The sequence below is a fragment of the Myodes glareolus genome, chromosome 10, assembly GCF_982192425.1.
Source record: "Myodes glareolus chromosome 10, mMyoGla1.1, whole genome shotgun sequence".
Taxonomy (NCBI): Eukaryota; Metazoa; Chordata; class Mammalia; order Rodentia; family Cricetidae; genus Myodes; species Myodes glareolus.
In genome coordinates this window covers 41,567,533-41,585,334 of record NC_142035.1, presented here as the reverse complement: position 1 = coordinate 41,585,334, position 17,802 = coordinate 41,567,533, and the positions used below count along the sequence as shown (strand labels likewise).

The 17,802-nt window shown below is 43.3% G+C and overlaps 1 long non-coding RNA gene across 3 annotated transcripts; it reads left to right on the top strand.

Annotated features, from left to right (window-relative positions):
* The first annotated feature begins 9,218 nt into the window (after window positions 1-9,218).
* Window positions 9,219-16,366, top strand: LOC146892672 (uncharacterized). 3 transcript variants are annotated; one of them, XR_015739142.1, is made up of 5 exons: window positions 9,219-9,331; window positions 10,417-10,551; window positions 11,163-11,176; window positions 16,126-16,195; window positions 16,294-16,359. It is a non-coding gene; the product is annotated as an uncharacterized LOC146892672 (long non-coding RNA). The 3 variants fall into 3 exon arrangements; XR_015003972.2 differs by having other exon boundaries at window positions 16,126-16,366; XR_015003973.2 differs by lacking the exon at window positions 11,163-11,176 and having other exon boundaries at window positions 16,126-16,366.
* The last annotated feature ends 1,436 nt before the right edge of the window (window positions 16,367-17,802 follow it).

The window sequence follows — 17,802 nt, the reverse complement described above, 5'->3', positions numbered from 1 at the left end:
GAAGAAATAAATGACATCTTCAACAAAGGATGTGCTGTGGGCTCTTGGAGAGACCATGAGGCAGTATGAGCGTCCAGAAACACAAGACTGATAATGGGGTTGCTTGAACTCGCTTTCTTGTGTACCCAGTACTTGTTCACGGTGAATAGTTCCTTGAATATTTCAGCTCTTTCCTGGCCCTTTACCAATAATTTGCCCTGAACCCTACCACCAACTCCAAGTACTTCATAATTCAATCTTGGCTGCTGCAAGACAAGACTGACAAGTCCGTAAGAGTAATGCAGGTCTTTGAATCAGTAGAATTAGTTAAGTGAATGGATTTCACTAATCTCCCATACAAGCAGTATCCATCAAAGGCCCTGAGCTCTCTGCCCAGAAATTCTATCTTACATGTTCAGTGATGTCCAGTGTACAGAAAACTTTCATACTCAAAATCATATCTGATTTTAAACTTTATTGCAACCTTGTGAATTTTTAACCCATTTATAGATGAGAAAGAAATGAAGATTCAAAGAGGTTAAATAACCACTCATGGGCACAACAGGGGAACTGTATCATGGTGACTTCAAGCTAAGTTCATTTGATTCTGTCTGGTAATGAATCTGACCTGGCTTTGACCTGTGAGCCACCAGTCAAAGAAGTCTTCACTGGGGAAAAAAAAAAATTCAGCTTGTCCTAAAACAGCCTAAGCCATATGGTCTGATTTCAGGAAGTTGCCACAGTTGCAGGCAGAACAAAGCAACAGCTCATATTCTGGGGACATTCAAAAGAAGGCCGTGAATTTCTTACTTCCACCTCATCTGTGTCAGCTCTGAACCTCTCCTTGTATTCATGGTCTTTTGTAGTCCTTACTTGAAACAGAATATAGTCCGCTTTCATTCAGACAGCTGTGGAACTGAGATCTGCTGCACTGAATGAATTCCTAGCAAGCGTTACATAAGCAAAGATGAGATGAGATTGCCTGACTTTGCTCTTTTGATGTTATGAGTTATTACTTAGGGGCTGTTTTGTTAAACAGCAACGGCTGACTGATACCTGTCACTATTTTTTCTTTCATCGTCTTACCTTTAGTTCAATGCAAACAGAATCTGCCCCTTGTTGTGTTTGCTGTTTCTTTATAGGCCCTGAACTGCCTCTTCTTCCTAAGCTACAAATCCCTGGCAAATTCAGTATCAGAGTCAGTATCATCATAGAATTATGAAAGTCTCACTAGGAACTGAGATGGGAGTAAAACTCAGGAAAAGGAAGTAGCAACCAGAAAAGAGAACACTGCAAGATGCAAACCAGCTAGTAAAGGGGTGACTAAAAACATTTGGTCATGCGACAGCTATTTCATGTTACCCACTTAGAGAAAACACACTGTGATTAGCCAACTCTCACGAGCTTCTTTGCATAGTGGCCTGATGCTGGGTGTGCTGCAAATGACAAGATGTCCACCCCATAGAGGACTGTTAATGAAAGCAGACTGTGCAGAACCTGGCACCTGGTAGAACACTTGAGTTGGTTTGGGACATATTGGGGATAAAAGGATTAGGCTCAGTGTCTGGCATGATTACTATTTCAGTTTTTCTGACTGTACCATAATTTCCAAAGCCCCAGAAAACCCAGTTCTGTTTCCTCCCAAGAAACATGCAACAAACGTTAGCCTGTCAAGAATTATATGACTCTTCGGGGTGTTTCAGCGGTTCGAGTTCCTGCATGCTTGAAGCAACTCCCAAGCTACAGTAGGAGAAGAATGTCCAGATACCTGCCCACTTAAAGGAAAAGCTTGTTCTCTGGAACCCTTCCTGGAGACGATGGAAAAATATTATGCCTAACACGTCTGGTAAGCACTGGGTGAAGAAATAAGAGAGTAAGCGAGTGACCAGGCCCTGCTCTGCCCACCCCTCCATCTTCCTACTCTGTTTCATCTCAGTTTGATCAAAGCTATCTGCCTGTCTCCTCCAATATGCCTTGCTCCAGACCTATGGTTCATACACCACAAATCCCCCAAGTGTTCTCTGATCTCATTTCCTCTTTAATCTCTGGCCCAGCTCATTTCAGACTTAACTCTTGATACCGATGGATTTTCCATTTGGTTCTCGGTCCCTTTCTTAATGTTCCTTAACTGGACTGTGTTTATACACAGCCCCTAGCCCCTGAGCAGAGCTCCAGAAAGGTGGGCTTTGGTTCTCAGTGTTATTACGTGTGCACGTGCACACGCGTGCACACACACACACACACATTCTAATAGCATCATGCTGACTGCTGGAGTGCCCGGTGCTGACACTTAGAAAGCACTCTATTCAGTGCTAATTCATCAGACCCTCACAGTGGTGGTCTTGGGAGGCGGAAGGGTAGCAGGACTCCAACTGTGCAAATGAGAACTCAGAGTAAAAAGAAGTGGCCCCCGCTGGTGTATAAGGCAGCCCAGACTTAAACCCAATTTTGCTGCTATTTCTTCACATCGTGCTATTTTTAAAAGCACTAGCATTGCTGTGGTTCTTGGACAGTCATTATAAGATTCAACCAGAGAGAAAAGAAAATTGCTAAGGAAAGGAACTAGCCAGTATGCCTAAAACTGACTACAAGAGATGACCACCTGTGAGGCTCTTCTTGCCAGATGAGTGGCATTCACACTGCTGCATGTCAGCAAAGACGTATAAATTCTGCGGTCAGCTGGCAGTATCTACTCTTTCTGTAGTCACTTAGGGGGTTGTAAGAGCTACACTATGACATCCAAAAGCCTTTAAGCCCCCAGAAAAGCCTTCAAAAGTGGACAGAGATACAAAGAGAGAACACTGGCTGACACTGTATTGTGAGCTTACCAATATTTACTTGAACTAACCACTTTAAAATATTTATATTCCAAAGACATAAATATAAGCATTTGAGCTTACAGAGAAATTGAGAAATCCTAAAATCTACATCTTGTTTAGATGTCCAGGTTGCCCGGCAGTCACAGTCTATTCTGACATGAGCTCAAGGTCACTTCTAGCCAACCAGCTTGCAGTGTAAGACAAGAGAGATGTTCTGGGAAAAGACCATTAACTGGATGGAGTTGAACAAGCTCCATGGCCGGTCCTTGTCTTGTTCTTTCTTTGCGTATTTACTGAGCACTTATAATGTGCCAGTCATGGGCACTGGAACAACTGACAAAATACAGTCCTTGATCCCAAGGAAATCACTAGAGGAGACACATTATCCACGGAACAATAATGCATACTGAAGTGAAGGAAAGCAGGTGTCACTCGGTAGAGCTGCATGGCCAGGATCTGTCAGCTAGGAGTCTTTGAAGCCCCTAGGGGTCCACTTTACCTGTGTGTGGAAGGGCCAGCATGGCTGAAGACCCACAGACACAGGTGCTCAGTGTAAAGAAACAGGAAGGCCACATGGTTAGAGCAGAGGGAGGGCTGAGAGATCAGAAGATGAGAAAGAAATGGCAGGTAGAAGTTATGGATGGTCATCTCAGCTTAGCGACGACTTTGGGTAGGAAGAGACCCGAGGCAAAAAGTATGGTCTGTCTTAGCTTTCAGTGTGACCTTGAATCTCTTGGTAGGAAGGAATGACAACCTTCTCCTTCCTCGGAAGCTAGCTCGGATGGCCTAGAGAAACAGGCAGCTAGCTTCCCACTGCCTCTCTGCGAGGCTGCACGGGGAACCTGGGGCTTTACTAAGCATGTCAGTGACCATCTTGCTTGAAGCAGATGCACACCAAGGCCCCAGAAGGCTTCTTCAATTGGCTGCCATAGTGACTCAGGAGGTTCAGGAAGGGTCCCTCTAGCTCAATCCTAGCAGGAACATCTATGGTTCCTGGAGGTGGGAGATTTTGTTGTTGAGGTTTGCCATTTGGTTGGTTAAGAATCAAAGGACCCTAGCTGCTGCTGACTCCCTAAGATGGACTGGTAAGGCTGGTGGTGTTGAAGAACTCAGCAGAATGGTTATTTTAAGGATACTCACGACTTCCAGACCCTATTTCCTTTTTTCTGAGTAATATAGATATTTTTAGAGCTATAAATTATGAGTGCATTTCTATGCTCCTGCAGAATCCAAGCTGGGAGGCTGGGCAGGGGCTTGTGTTTAAGGCCAGAAAGCTCTCAAAGAGGCTCGCTTGCTCTCCCCCCATCCTAGAATGAGGCCTTCCTGCTATGGCTTAGCTGCTTCAAAAACCCTGAGTCATTCCAATAGTGTCTCTCTCTTTCCTTCCTGCAGCTCCCCTAGAGCAGAGCACTCCTGGAGCTGCCCCCCTTCGCCCCCCCCACACCCCTGCTGTCGTCGCGGCGGACACAAAGTGGGGGTGGCACAGCCTGGGCAAGCCGGCGGGGAGGGCGCTAGGGACGCGGCTCTGATCGTAGGCGGACTGTGTCCCCAGTGCCGCAGTGAGCGGGTGGCGGCGGTACGCGGGCGGCCTCCTGAGTCACTGCTGCTGCCGGGCTGCTGGAGCCTCAACTCCCGCCCCTGCAAGCTGCGGAGGAGGCGAGGCGAGGCATCCCCTGGGTCAGGGGTCCCGCAGGCTTTCCAAACAGCCTGTGCGCCTTTCCTCGGGAGCCCTCGGGGCGCTGCACTGTCACTGCCTTGTCACTCTTTGTTTATTTCGACATCTGCCCCCGGAGATTCCCTTAGACCAGAAACTTCTAAGCCACCCCCGGATGGATTCGGGGGCCCTCGCTTATGGCAAAGTGCCCGGAGCGTCATCATAACTTGGGAGACCAGTAAACAGGAGTGGGAGGAGGAGAAAAGGAAGGAGAAGGGGGAGCAGAGGGCGGGAGAGGATCCAAAAACAAAACCCAACAAAGCAAAACCGGAAGGGAACTGGCACTCCCTGCAGAAGTGCTGAAGCCCACCCTCAGGTAGTAGAGAAACTAAAACCCTGGGTAGGAGTGAACTGTCCCCCCAGGCCTTCTACTACGGAAATCAGAGTCAACACTCTCAGGAGGGAAGAAAAGGACTAGATTTAAAGTCTTTTGCTCATAATAAGCAAGGGTGCTCTAAATGTTGCCCCCCCCCCCCATGCCACTTGCTGGTAAAGCAAACAGACTAGTGGTTCTTGCCTGCTCTCCACTGTAACCTCCGATATCTAGAAGCTGGAAGAGTCTTAGAAGGCATCTAGTGCCCATTTTACAGGTTAGGAAACTGAGCTTCTGGGAGGGGTGCAGGCAAGAATCACAAGAAAGGGCACGGTTTCCAACCCATTCATTTCCTTTCCTTTGGCCTTTCCTTAGGTTTTTTTCTTCATTCCTCCCAGGTTAAAATTCTAATAGACCCCCAGCCTCACTTCATGCCCAGAGTTCAACTTCAGAAAAAAAAAAATATATTCTGAGTGCGGAGCCTCAGGCAGCTGCTGCCTCTAACGCGCTCCCCTTCCCCCGCCCCGCACCAGGGATTGTCACAGCTGCCAGCGCCAGCGCCAGCACCAGCTTGACAAGTTTCTGGGGCATCTCTGCGCACCGAGAGGTGTGTCTCCTGCGGCACTGAGAACAGATTTTTGCCATCTCATCCTCACATTCGCAGTCTCCAGTTGGCTTCTTGTGATTGGCCAGAACTTTCCCTCTTAGAGATGAGGAGAATCCAGTCCTCCAACCAGCTGAGGAAAAACAACACTTACCACCTCGCAGCAGCAGACCTGGGATGCTCCACCCCCTCCAGTGGCCAGGCTGGAGCTCCACAGGCAGGAAGGTCGCCTATTCCAGAAGCTCTAGCCATTTAAATGCGTAGCAGGAACGGAGGGCGGGCGGGCCTCTCTGACCACTGAAGCTAATCTGCTCTTTTCATTGAGGGTGTCATTGTGTGTCCTTCAGCTTTCAAGAAAAAAAGTTCTTCAAAATCGAACTTGAAAAGTTGCCTTGGAGCCTGGCACTTTGTGTTCACAGGAGGTGGTTGCTGATCTGCGGCAGATTAGGGACCATTAATTAACCTTGCTACCTTCCTACCCAAGTCCACTCCTCACCCACTAGACCACGTGAACGCGTGGCTTCCTCCAGGGTAGGAAACCTATACCTTTACTGGGCACACCGGAGTTAAGGCATAATTAGGTATCAATAGCCCTAATTTAGCAGTTAAGTCTCTGCCCAGGCTCAGTGTTAGAACTGCTTGCTTTAAAATAATACTGATTCTCAGGTCACCTCTGAAATCATGAAAATCACTGTTATGCAAGTGTTTCCTAACAGTTCCCACAGGTGACTGTAACCCACAGTAAGCCCGGAAACATCATCCTAATGGTAGATGCTGTTGTTGCCTGTCCCCACCTACTGTTCTTCTAGTAACAGGGCCAGATGTTCCTCTGGAGATCCCACTCAGCAAAGCACAATTTGGGAGACCGACTCCCACCTGCCATCTTGTCACCACCCATAGAAAGTCCCCCTAAAAGCAACGCCACACAGAAGTGATCACCAATAGACTGAAAGATACCAATCCCTGAAGTCATGTGAGCTTCTGAAGTTGTGGGACAAGACATCCTATCAGAGCTTATAGGTCACATAAGTTGTAAGCTACATTGGAACGCAGAAAAATGAGTTCTGGCATAACTGAATACCCAACAAGTAGTTTGGGTATTCAAGGCTGAAGACGAAGAAATAAGAAATGGTGCTTTTGTACTTTCAAGTTCATGGCTATCAAAGGAGAAGGTGAGGGGCTGCAACACACATGCTTTGATTTCCTTCTTCAATGCCCTTTAAGAGCCATGCTAGGTTAGTATCCGTTAAATGTGGAAAACATTACCATTAAATTAAATGGTACATATTAGCTCAAGACAAAAACAAACAGGCTCACTTTAAAGATATCCTTAATTCTGTTTCGGAACTTGATGACTAAAGTCTTGTCTGAGGGTGACTAGGCCAAGTGTCTCTTCCCTGTTCGCAGCCCATCCTGAGCTTGGTCACATGATAGAGTCCAAGTTCCCAGTATGAAAACAAGATTGCATGAAATCTCTTGAGGTCTAGATTCAGAACATGCTCAGCATCGTTTCACGTCGTTCTGTTAGTCAAAACAAGTCACAACTCCACTTCCTGATGGACAGCCTTGCAAAGTCACATGGCAGAGAGCCAGCAAGAACTCACAGATAAATTAAATCTCCCTCCCTGGTTAGCAGAAAAGGAACTAAAGCCGATGAGCTTACCCATCCTGCTCTGCTGGTGTAAGGCTATTTTGACCAGACTCTGTCTGGTCTTACTACTGTCCTCATCCATCTGCTCCTTTAAAGAGTTATTTCCCATAATGCACAGGTCATAGTGATTTTTCTGAACCCTGTGCCACCGTGAGGACATACATTATCCAAACTTACTACAGAGGAAGATCAGATAGTATTATTCTCATAATTACTCAACAATTCAGAAAACAAGACAGTGGGTTCTGTTTACACAGAACAGAGGATTTAGCATTTTAATGGTATGGCTTGGACTTGAACCAATCAGAACCATCTGACTCCTCTTCCGTATTTGGTTTTCATCTCCATGAGCTATGGCCTGGAGCTGCTGCTTAATATGTCAGAGATAGTTGTCTATTCGTGTGCTGAGTGTGACCCCTGCCATCTGATGGGGCTCTCAGCCTTTCCCGACCCCACACTCTTCTCCCTGCTTCTGATCCTGTTCTCTTTGATCCTTCAGTGTTGTGTCCTTTCTCCTGCCTTTGTTGAATGGGGACCTGTTATGCAATTGTCTTGGCGGAGTCTAAATAAGCGGTGGAGAAGATGTAGAACTGGGAGGAGAGGAGTGAGAGAGTGACAGAGCAGACAGGAAAGCCACATGTGCGCGAGTCGACAGAAAAAGCTGGTGTGCAAGTCGACAGAAAAAGCTGGTGTGCAAAACAAGCTTCAGAGGAGGGGAAAATCTGCAAGCTCTGAGAGCTGGGAGAGGAGAGGATTTTCATAAAGGCTGTGATGAATTCTGAGACTGAGTCTTATTTTTCTTCCAGATGCACAAGTGAACTCTTATCTACCATGTTTATTGCTTTTCATTACGTGCTGTGCTGGGGTCTGTAGAGCTAACATTCTAGCAGGCTGTACTCAAAGGGAGAAGACTTCCATATGCTGCAGTAAATAATTTTATTTACTGGAATTTTCTGTGAAAGGCGAAAGTGGAAATGATTTTTAAAAGGACTACCATGCTGAATAGCCTAAGGGGTTAGGGACTTTTCACGTCATCTTAAGCCTGGAGAACAGATCTGTCGAAGGACTGGAAATGATAATGTGGGAGATGCTGTGTGATGCTGCAAGTAGTAAGTGGAAAATTAAAAAAAAATAGCCTCTGTTCTTAGTAGTAAACATTAGACAGAGATGCCCACTGAGAATGTTACAGATGTTTTCCGGACCACACACTGGGAAACCCTTGTACTGTGTCTTTGAAGGAAGTGACAGTCAAGATGCACATTTGTCTTTAGAGCATCCACAGCTACCCTCTTAGCTCTGGAGCCAATCACTGGTCTGCAGAAGAATTCCAGCATGTTTCAGTGAACAGTGAGCTGGAGTAGAAACTCTGAAGACCAGGTGGAGCACAGTGTTTGATATTTCAGCCTCATGCAACATTTCTAATTGTCTTAGGATACTCCACGTTTGCAAGGACCTCCATTAGCTACACCACTACCCTAATATTTATTTGCACATTTAAAGAACATCGGGGTTGACTATGACAACTTTGCATCCTTTTAACGACTAGTCTCTTGCAAAATTTTTATTCCACCGTTGTTGCTTTATATTTATATCAGATCCCCTTGTGAGTCTCATTTTATTTTATTGTTTTTTACTTGTGCATAAGCCCCAATTATTATTATGAATGTATCTACCAAAGAAAGGAAGGCTGTTCTCCACTCAACTTAGCTGGTTGACGGTTTTGTAGTTGCTATTTCCAGCAGGTACATTTGTGCCAAATGCCAAAGTGTCACCAGCTTATGTTCTGCTGCTTAGCTTGCTGGGAGAGAGTAAATGTAGGGTCTGTTTGTCATAAAAGAAATACATGCTTCCATCAAAGAGATTATTTCAATTTTTAGGGAAGGCATAAGCATTTTCTGACAAGAAAAGTGTGGCCAACAAAGCAAGGCACATAGTAAATGAGTCCTCTTTTGGGAATTGCCAGGGTCCAGGGCATGGGCTGCTGTTCTGTCCAAAGAGACCATTTAAATTAACAGTCTGGCATGCTTCCATAGAGATCCTTGGCTGGGAGACAGAAGCCAGGCACAAAACAGGTGTCCCTTTCCACTATTCTTGGTCACAAAATCTAATTTCTAGCACAAGCTGTGACAGTAAGAGATGTTGGAAATTAATCGAGATTCATTTTGCTCCAGAAGTCCTCTGTGTATTGACAAGACAGGGAAGGAAGCCGTGTTCGCAAACAGAAAAATAGATTTGCTAAGGAGTCTTAATGGTAAGTTTGAGACATGCAAATATTCTTAGGGACTCAGACAATTACTGTTTAATAATTTTCAAGTAACATTGTGGTAATAAATGCAGTTCTCTCTCTCTCTCTCTCTCTCTCTCTCTCTCTCTCTCTCTCTCTTTCATGCATACATACTAAATCGATGTTATTTTCTGAGGTTTCTTATCTGTATATGTCATTATTAATGGCGGCAAAACCAAAAAACTATCTGGTATTTGCCATCTTCTTGAGCCTCAGGAGGTAGACCTCCTGTCCTCTTTGCTTTAACTAGTGTCTGGGGTTATTTCTTCCTTGGAAAGAAGTTTTGTCAAGATTAACCCATCTTGCCTGAAAGCTTTTGGTGCTCTAGGTCCATGCCTCAAAGAAACTTCAACTTCTAATTCCTGGGCCCTGAGAATTCCAGGGCTTTGCTTTGAAGCGATGTTGGGTGGCTGGAGAAATGACTAGGAGGTTGAGTGCACACACTGCACATGCAGAGGACTTGAGTTCTATTCCCAGCACCCGTGTCAGGTGCCCAACAACTACCTGTAACTCTACCTCCAGGGTATCCGGTGCCTCTGACCTCCAAGGACACTGGCACTCCTGGGTTCACACACATACACATGTATATAATTAAAAATAATAAAAAAATTTAAAGATGTTAGGGAAATGATAAGTTTCCCTTTGAAAACTGTCCCCCTAGTATTAGAAAAATGAAATAGAATTGTCCACTGAAAAGCAAAAGTCCTTTGTTTCAATGTCAGAAGCATTGGATGGGATTGGGTTGTGAGCCATGGGATAAAACCGCCTTCAGCTGGGAAATAAAAGTCTATTGCAAAGCCGAAAGTAGCAATATTCTGAGCCGGGGGGGGTGGGTCCTGAAGCCAAATGCAGCAGTCCCAAGTGATATGAATGGCAATGCTTAGTGTGACCAGTGACCTCCAACCCTGGAAAGAACACAGAGTGCCAGTGAATAAAACTGTCTGTATCTGGTCCTTATTCAGGGTGGTGCTTGGGTGCAGTGAGTTGTGCGTGTCACATTTGTTTTGTCAGATCTCCTAAACTATTGCTGTGTCGCCACTTTGTATTTATAGGTGCTGTGCCCTTACGTGAAAAGTACAAGCAGATGACATCTGAACAAAATTATAATCTTGGAGCTGGAAAGATAACTCACCTGTTCAAAAGCACTTGGAGCCTCTGCAGAAGACAGAGTTAGTTCCCAGCACCAGGTCAGATGACTCACAACTATGCTAACTACATCTCCCGGGAATTCAATGCCCTCTTCTGGCCTCCAGAGGCACCTGTATACATGTGCATGTAGACACACACAAAATCTTATAAAAAAGAAAATTATAATGTGCAACATATCTAAGGTGTTGACAAGTTACAACCTGCCACTTAGTCTTTCTCTCTCTCTTTCTCTCTCTCTCTCTCTCTCTCTCTCTCTCTCTCTCTCTCTCTCTCTCTCATACACACACACACACACACAAACCCAATGATTATATTTTAAACTATGTTTCCTATATTTTGAAATTTCTCTCAAAGTACAGAGAACTACATGCAATGATAAGGCTAACACTTATTAATTATATCTCATTAATTAAACAACTAACATATTATAGGACAGGGCTGAATCTCCATTCTGTTTTTCTCTCTCTCTCAGCCAAACATTACTTAGTCAAGATGTTTATATTTTCACCACCCACATAGAAAATATATAGAGTTGTTTTTCTGTATAGCTGACTATTAGCAGACCGAATATGATATTTTGTCATTTCTTTTTCCCCTCTGCATTTCTTTTTATCTGTTTGGGTTTGCACGACTCTACCCTTGTACACAGCATTCCATCATAAAGTAAGTCTACTTATCTTCCCACATATTTGGATATTTAGGTTATTTTCTGAGTTGCCGTAGCATGATCAGTACTTCAGTTGGTGTGTCACTTCATTTGTATCTTTAATGACCATGCCTAATGCCAGCTTTCTCTTGCTTAATGTTTGTTTCATATAACAAATTCCTTTCTAATTGTCTTATTTCTTACCATCCTTGACCTTTTTACATTAAATGCATCTATGGATAGATTTGCTTGCTTCTTGGTTTGTTTTCTATATGGGTTTGAGCCCAGGGCCATGCCATGATGTGTACATGCTCTATGACTGAGCCATATCCCTAATTACAAGTTTTAATTAATATGATTGCCCTACCATTTGTGTAATGTAACTGTATTTATTGTAATTAATTTCATATTTGTATTTATCTCTGCATCATATTATTTATATTTCTTCTGGGAGACTCTTCATTGTTTTTCCCTTCTGTTCCTGAAAACTAGATTCATTTCTTTCTGACTTTCTCCATTGGTTTAAATGTCACATTTTGTTTCCACTATGCTGTAGTTTCTCCTTCTGTTTATTTTTATGTGTTTTTTATGTTTATGAATATTTTTCTGTGATTCTCTGCATGTCTGTGAACCACATGTATGCAGCGCCCACAGAGACCAGAAGAGGGTAACAGATCCCTAGGAACTGAAGTTACAGGTGGTTGTGAGACGCCATATGGGTGCTGGGATCAAATGCAGGCCCCGTGCAAGAGCAGCAAGTGCTTTTAATCACTGAGTCATCTCTTTGGCCCCTAGTATTGTGCTTACTCTTAAAGATTGAAGCATGTCATTCAGAAGGTGCATGTGTATCTGCATCTTACTCTAGTGCATGACTTTGAAATATATTAACTCTGACCTTCTCTGTTCCTCATTAATGTTTCTCAGACATGCTCTTTGATTTCTATGCATGAGGCTGGGGAGATTCCCTGAGTCAATTCAGTCTCTAGTTTTAAGTCCTATAACTGAACTTCCAGGGAACAACTGAACTTCTGGGAAAAAGTGTTTGAAAAACTTTGGGTGGATATGCACCAATATGCAGGAAATACATATCTGAGATTAGTTTGATTAGAATTTATTTCTAAAACATCTTTTTTGCTTTGTTTTTTGATGTTTTTCTCCATGATGAAACAAAGAACTATGGGAAGATAGACATTTTTTATAAGAAAAATTCAAAGTAACTCTAATTACTCTTTGGTTTTCATGTTGCTTTGTATTTTTCATTTATACTCATAACAGGGTTATCATTTTAAATTCATCAATTAAAAGTTACTCAGTTGTTAATCATATATTAGTTATCAATTAGCATAGCAATTCCACACAAGAAAGAGTCCCCAAATCCCATATAAAATATATTAGTTTTTGGGTGCTTGTATATATGTTTTGATTGATTTGGGTATGTATAGTCCATGCATTGATAGCAAAGACAGAAAAGTGGTCCCAAAAATATGCTTGTCCTACTCCCTGGAATTTGTGACTGTATTACCTTGCATGGTGAGCTTTGTATGTGTGATGCATCTAAGGGTCTCTAGAGATGAAGGTACTCTTTGATTATTGAGGTTGGCCCGTTAAAATCACAAGCTTCTTTAAAAAGCTTAATGAGAGATTATGTGGGAAATAAAGAGGTTATGATACTGACTTTGAAGATGGGAAAAGAAGTCAAAGGCTAAATAATATAAAGGCTTATAAAAGCTGGAAAAGATAAGCAACCATATTCTTCTGTTTAGCTTCTAGAAGGAATGTAACTCTTCAGGTCCAGTTTAGACTTCTGATTTCCACATCCATAAATATGAATTTTGTGTTGTTTTAGGCACTAAGATTTTGATGATATGCTGCAGAGAGAGTTCAAATTTAATGTACTAGAGATGTGTAGCTGCCAGCTGATCTAAGATGACCAAGTGGGCATGACTAGTGATTCAGCTCTCCTCCACACTGTTAAGCCTGGGCGTGCTCTTGTGGTGATGGCTCACATGGATGCGCAAGCCAATGAATCACAAGGCATTGTGGGAAATACACTTAAAGGTCCTCCTTTCAGCTTCATAATATTCATGGAAGCAAGTCATGTGGCCAGGCCCAGATCCGAGAAGTGTGCAAGCTGATTCTGCCCTTGATTTTATCTCATTGGAAAGAGAAATTTTAAGGCCATATGACAAATGGCACAGATACAGGAATGGGCAAAAATGTTAGGCTTCTCCGCTACAACCGCCTTATTGAGGTGGTTTTTAGTAGATTGAGCTTCCTCAATCTCTTTTTGATTAACTCACTCTTACTTTTATGAATGATGAATTGCTTCTGATTCAAATGTGGTCTCACAATTCTATCTCTTGCTCAGTATCTCTTACGCATGATCTTCCCTTCTAATGTGAGGATAGAGTGCAGAGAGGAGTTTGCATTCTTTCCTTTGTGATTTTTCTGTTAGCTCCCAATAACTTTAAGTTCAGATAGCCCTCTTCTCACCTGGTAAATTCCAAACGTTCTACATTTACTACTCTATATCTTCTGCAATACATAGTCTGCCCTTGAAGTTGTTCTGTCTGGAAATTAGTGGTAAATTTCTTCTTTGGGACATGGTACTGAGTCTCATTCAATGTCAGCCTGAAAAACCCTGCTTTCACCCATCTAATACTGAATCACTACACATTTCCCATGGAGAAGTCCCTTGATAGAGTCACAAGTTGGTTTTCTCAGTGTTCGTACTTGCTTTCTATTCTGGAGATCCTGGATTCTCTATAAAGCACAGAGTAATGGAAAATATTCTTGCAGCTCGGGTACATTGTGCCATGTGTCCGCTTACCTTCTACTTCAGTCTCTCCTTGTTGGCATAGGACCTTTCTGATATAACCATTCTGGTAAAAGCGATGCTTTTCCTTTTGGCTAGCAGATTGCTGAAACAATGGATTCCAAAATCTTGAAGTTTCTCCTGGAATCCCATGTTGGGGGAAGGAAAAGGCTGAAACCTGGTGCCATTCAGGGAGGAATTTGTCTTCCAGAAGCAATTTCACAGAGTTGTTGGACCATCTTTCAGGAGAGACTAGATCCTAGGCAATGATGGACAGATGGCAGAAGGAGTCACATCTTGACCTAGTTTGCTTAGTCATACATACTTCTTGCCCTCAATTTAACCAGGTCTGTCTTTGAACCCTGAAGACAGGCTTGGGGTTCATGGCACCTCTTTAGTCCTCTAAAAAAATGGCCACGTTGAATAAATCTCCTTCCTCTGCTTTTCATTATAGCTCGTCTCTATCTACATTGCTACTGTAAGGACAGGTGGCTAAACATCACCTTTTGGAAATAACCAAAGCCCAAGTTTGAGTCTCAAAACTCTGATAACACTAATAACACTGAAATGTTTCTAGTATCTACTGGTGAGAGTAAGGAAGCTTATTTTCTTGTTTTGCCATTTCTCCAAAACTGTGTGGTTTTTTTTCTCCCTCTATTGTATTATCTTGGATGCTTTGGACTATAGGAACAGAGACCCTGGCACAAGCGGACTAAGCAAGAAAGAGCAATAGTAAATCACAAAATACAGAGGCTGGCATTGGGCCTGGCAGACTCAAGGGCTCGGCAATGTCAGGTAGAGCCATTTCTTTCTGTTGCTTCACTCTGAAAACCACACTGCTGGCTTCATTCCAGAGCTGGTTTCCCTCCTGGTCAGAAGCCCAATGGAAATAACCCTGCTTCCTCTATCATCAAGAAAGCAGAGAAAACTCTCCCCATGACCTTGTATTCAAAGTCTTTTCCTTTCATCTTAGTTGTGTCAACTGAGAACAAGTAAGAGTCAGCAGAGGAATTGTAGGTGCTGATTGCTACCAGCTGCCCTATGGAGGGTTGAAGTCATCTCACTAGTTTAGACTAAGTCCCACCGTGTAACTAAAAGTAAGTTCCATTTCTCTACTTTCTTGGACCATGAAAGGAAGATAGATCCCTGGGAGATAACCATCTCACTAACTGAGAGGTAGACAATTAAGGAAGCTTGCTCGACAGTGTTCCCTAAGCCATGTTTCCCCAAGTTTGCTGTGTTTCCAAGAGAGAACTATATCTGACCCATTCACCTTCAGTTTTTCCTCCTCCTCTCTCTTTAGGTGTAGGGAACTTGATGCTCCTTTGGCTCCTGAACTTTTTCCATAAGCAGATGCTAAATTATTCCTGCTCTGGTTTGTGAATTCCTGGATTCGGAATGCATACATTGCTTTTACTATATAAAGGAAGGCTTAAAGTTTTAAAATCTGGTTTTCCTCATCAATAAAAACTTGCTTTCTAAATTTTTGCTTCATGTGACTTAAACCCCTTCTTAATTGATCAACACTCTGTAGAGAAAGTTCCCAGCATCCTTTAGAAGGCACACACACCGGAATCCAATGAGTAGAGCTATGAAGCAGTAAGACAAACAGGTGTGTGGAGAATTCAGAATATACTCAAAAGATACAGAAAAAGATACAGAAGAATAAACAGAAAAAAACAAAGAAGCCAAATTATGCCTGTCAGATTTTCCCTCCAGGCATAAAGAATTAGAATCAAACTTGATAACAACAACTCTATCCATAGGCCAAACTAGAGGTCTCCCCTCCTTAATCTCCACTTCATCTTATTTTTCTCCTTTTTAACAATTATGATAAATTAGCACTATATATTTGCAATTATGTCCATGCATCTGTTTGCTACTCTCATGTTTTCTGCATTATAATTTAAGATCTATGAGAGCAGATACTTCAGATATATGATTCATTATTTAACCCTAACATTTAGCGAAGGATTAGGCACAAATAGGCCTTAAATAGTTACTAGTTGGATGAAAGAAATAATGAATGAATTTCTCTTTTAAACCCTTACATAGGTAAGTGAACAAGTTTGGATCCATCCTATGAGATGGTTCTCAGAACAATGCTACTTCCTCTTACCAGATGATAATGATGATAATATTCTACTACAGATACACGGAGTGACTCGCACAAGGACACACAGCAAGTATGAAATATACGTTTTACGCTTTACTGAGTGAGGTAAGCCAGACCCAAAAAGAGGAACATGGTATGTATTCACTCATTAGTGGATTCTAACCATAATTAAAGGTCTTTGAGCCTATTATTCGTGATCCTAGAGAAGCTATATAAGAAGATGAACCTGATGAAGATTATTTACCTATCCACCAGGAGGTAGGAAATAGACAAGAGTCCCAGGTAACCTCGGGTGCATGGGGGGGTGGGAGGGTTGATGGAAGGGGAGAGGGTTAGAGAGAAGGGAGTAGGGGAGGAATGGGGAAAGCTCGGTGGCCTGGGATGGGGGGGGGAGGGAGGAAGGATGAATATGGGATCAGGGAAGAATATATTTCAACTAAGGGAGTCATTTTAGGGTTTACAGGAGACTTAATTATATATGGGAGCCCAGGTCCAAGGAGAGATCCCCCAGATTGTTCTCTGGACAGAGGAGAGGGTGCCTGAATCGCCCGTGGCCCATAACCATACTGATGTATATTTTGCTTGTCACCATAGATCCTTCATCTGGCGAAGGACGGCGATACAGACGGAGACCCACATTGGAGCACCGGACTGAGCCCCCCGAGGTCCAAATGAGGAACAGAAGGAGGAAGAACATGAAAAACGAAATCAGTACTGCGAGGGATGCTATCACCTACTGATACAATGGAACGGATCTAATGAGAGTTTACCAAGGCCAGTTGGACTGGGACTGAACGAGGAAGTGATCTAACCAGATTCTCGGAATTTGGCCAGATTCTCTGAATGTGGCTGGCCTGAAGTCTTTCTGAAAAGCCATTGACTATGATACTGGGACCTGTTTCCTCTGCATATACCGGATTTTGGGGATCAAGTCTGTTTGGACACTCACCTTCCTGGACCTGGAGGGAGGGGGGAGGAACTTGAACTTCCCACAGGGCAGGAAACCCTGACTGCCCTAAGGGACGAAGAGGGAGGAGGAGAGGGAGTGGGGGGAGTGGGAGGGTGTTGGGAAGAGGGGCGGAAATGGAAACTTTTATAACTTAATAAAATTTACTTAAAAAAAAAAAGAAATATACGTTTTAAACTCAGGCCATCTGTCTCAAGTTCCTTGCTCTTGACATTTTAATCAATGTTTTAAAGTTCTCAAAGTTGTGAATCACTTCAACAAGCAGGGATTTTATAAAACCCTCTTTAGTAAATGAAAAGAGAGCAAGCAATGTTAGAGGATGAGAAGCAATGGGGATCATTTGGGAGACCATCCAGTGGTATATTCTGGAAGCACTTCCAGGTACCTAGCCTTCCAAAATACTTAGAGATGTGAGATTTCCCATCATGCCAGACATTCCTGGTCTTTCTCTGGATGCAGATAGCACAAATACTGGCTCTAGCGATGTCCGCACAGACTCTGCGTAAGAGAGTCTGGTTGGAGGTCACAGTACTGGAATCACAAGGTAAGAGCGATTGGATTTAGCTTCTGCATTCCTGGAATGTTCCCAGAGCCTGAGTTACATGGGAACAAGGCCAACAACAGAGTTTGGGGCATCTCCTGCAGTAAAAGGAAAAATCCAAGTCCCTGCCAGCCTACTCTGCTCTGAACTCAGGGATTGGAGAGTAGGCACAGAAGCCTGGAGATCTGACCCAAAACTGAACGG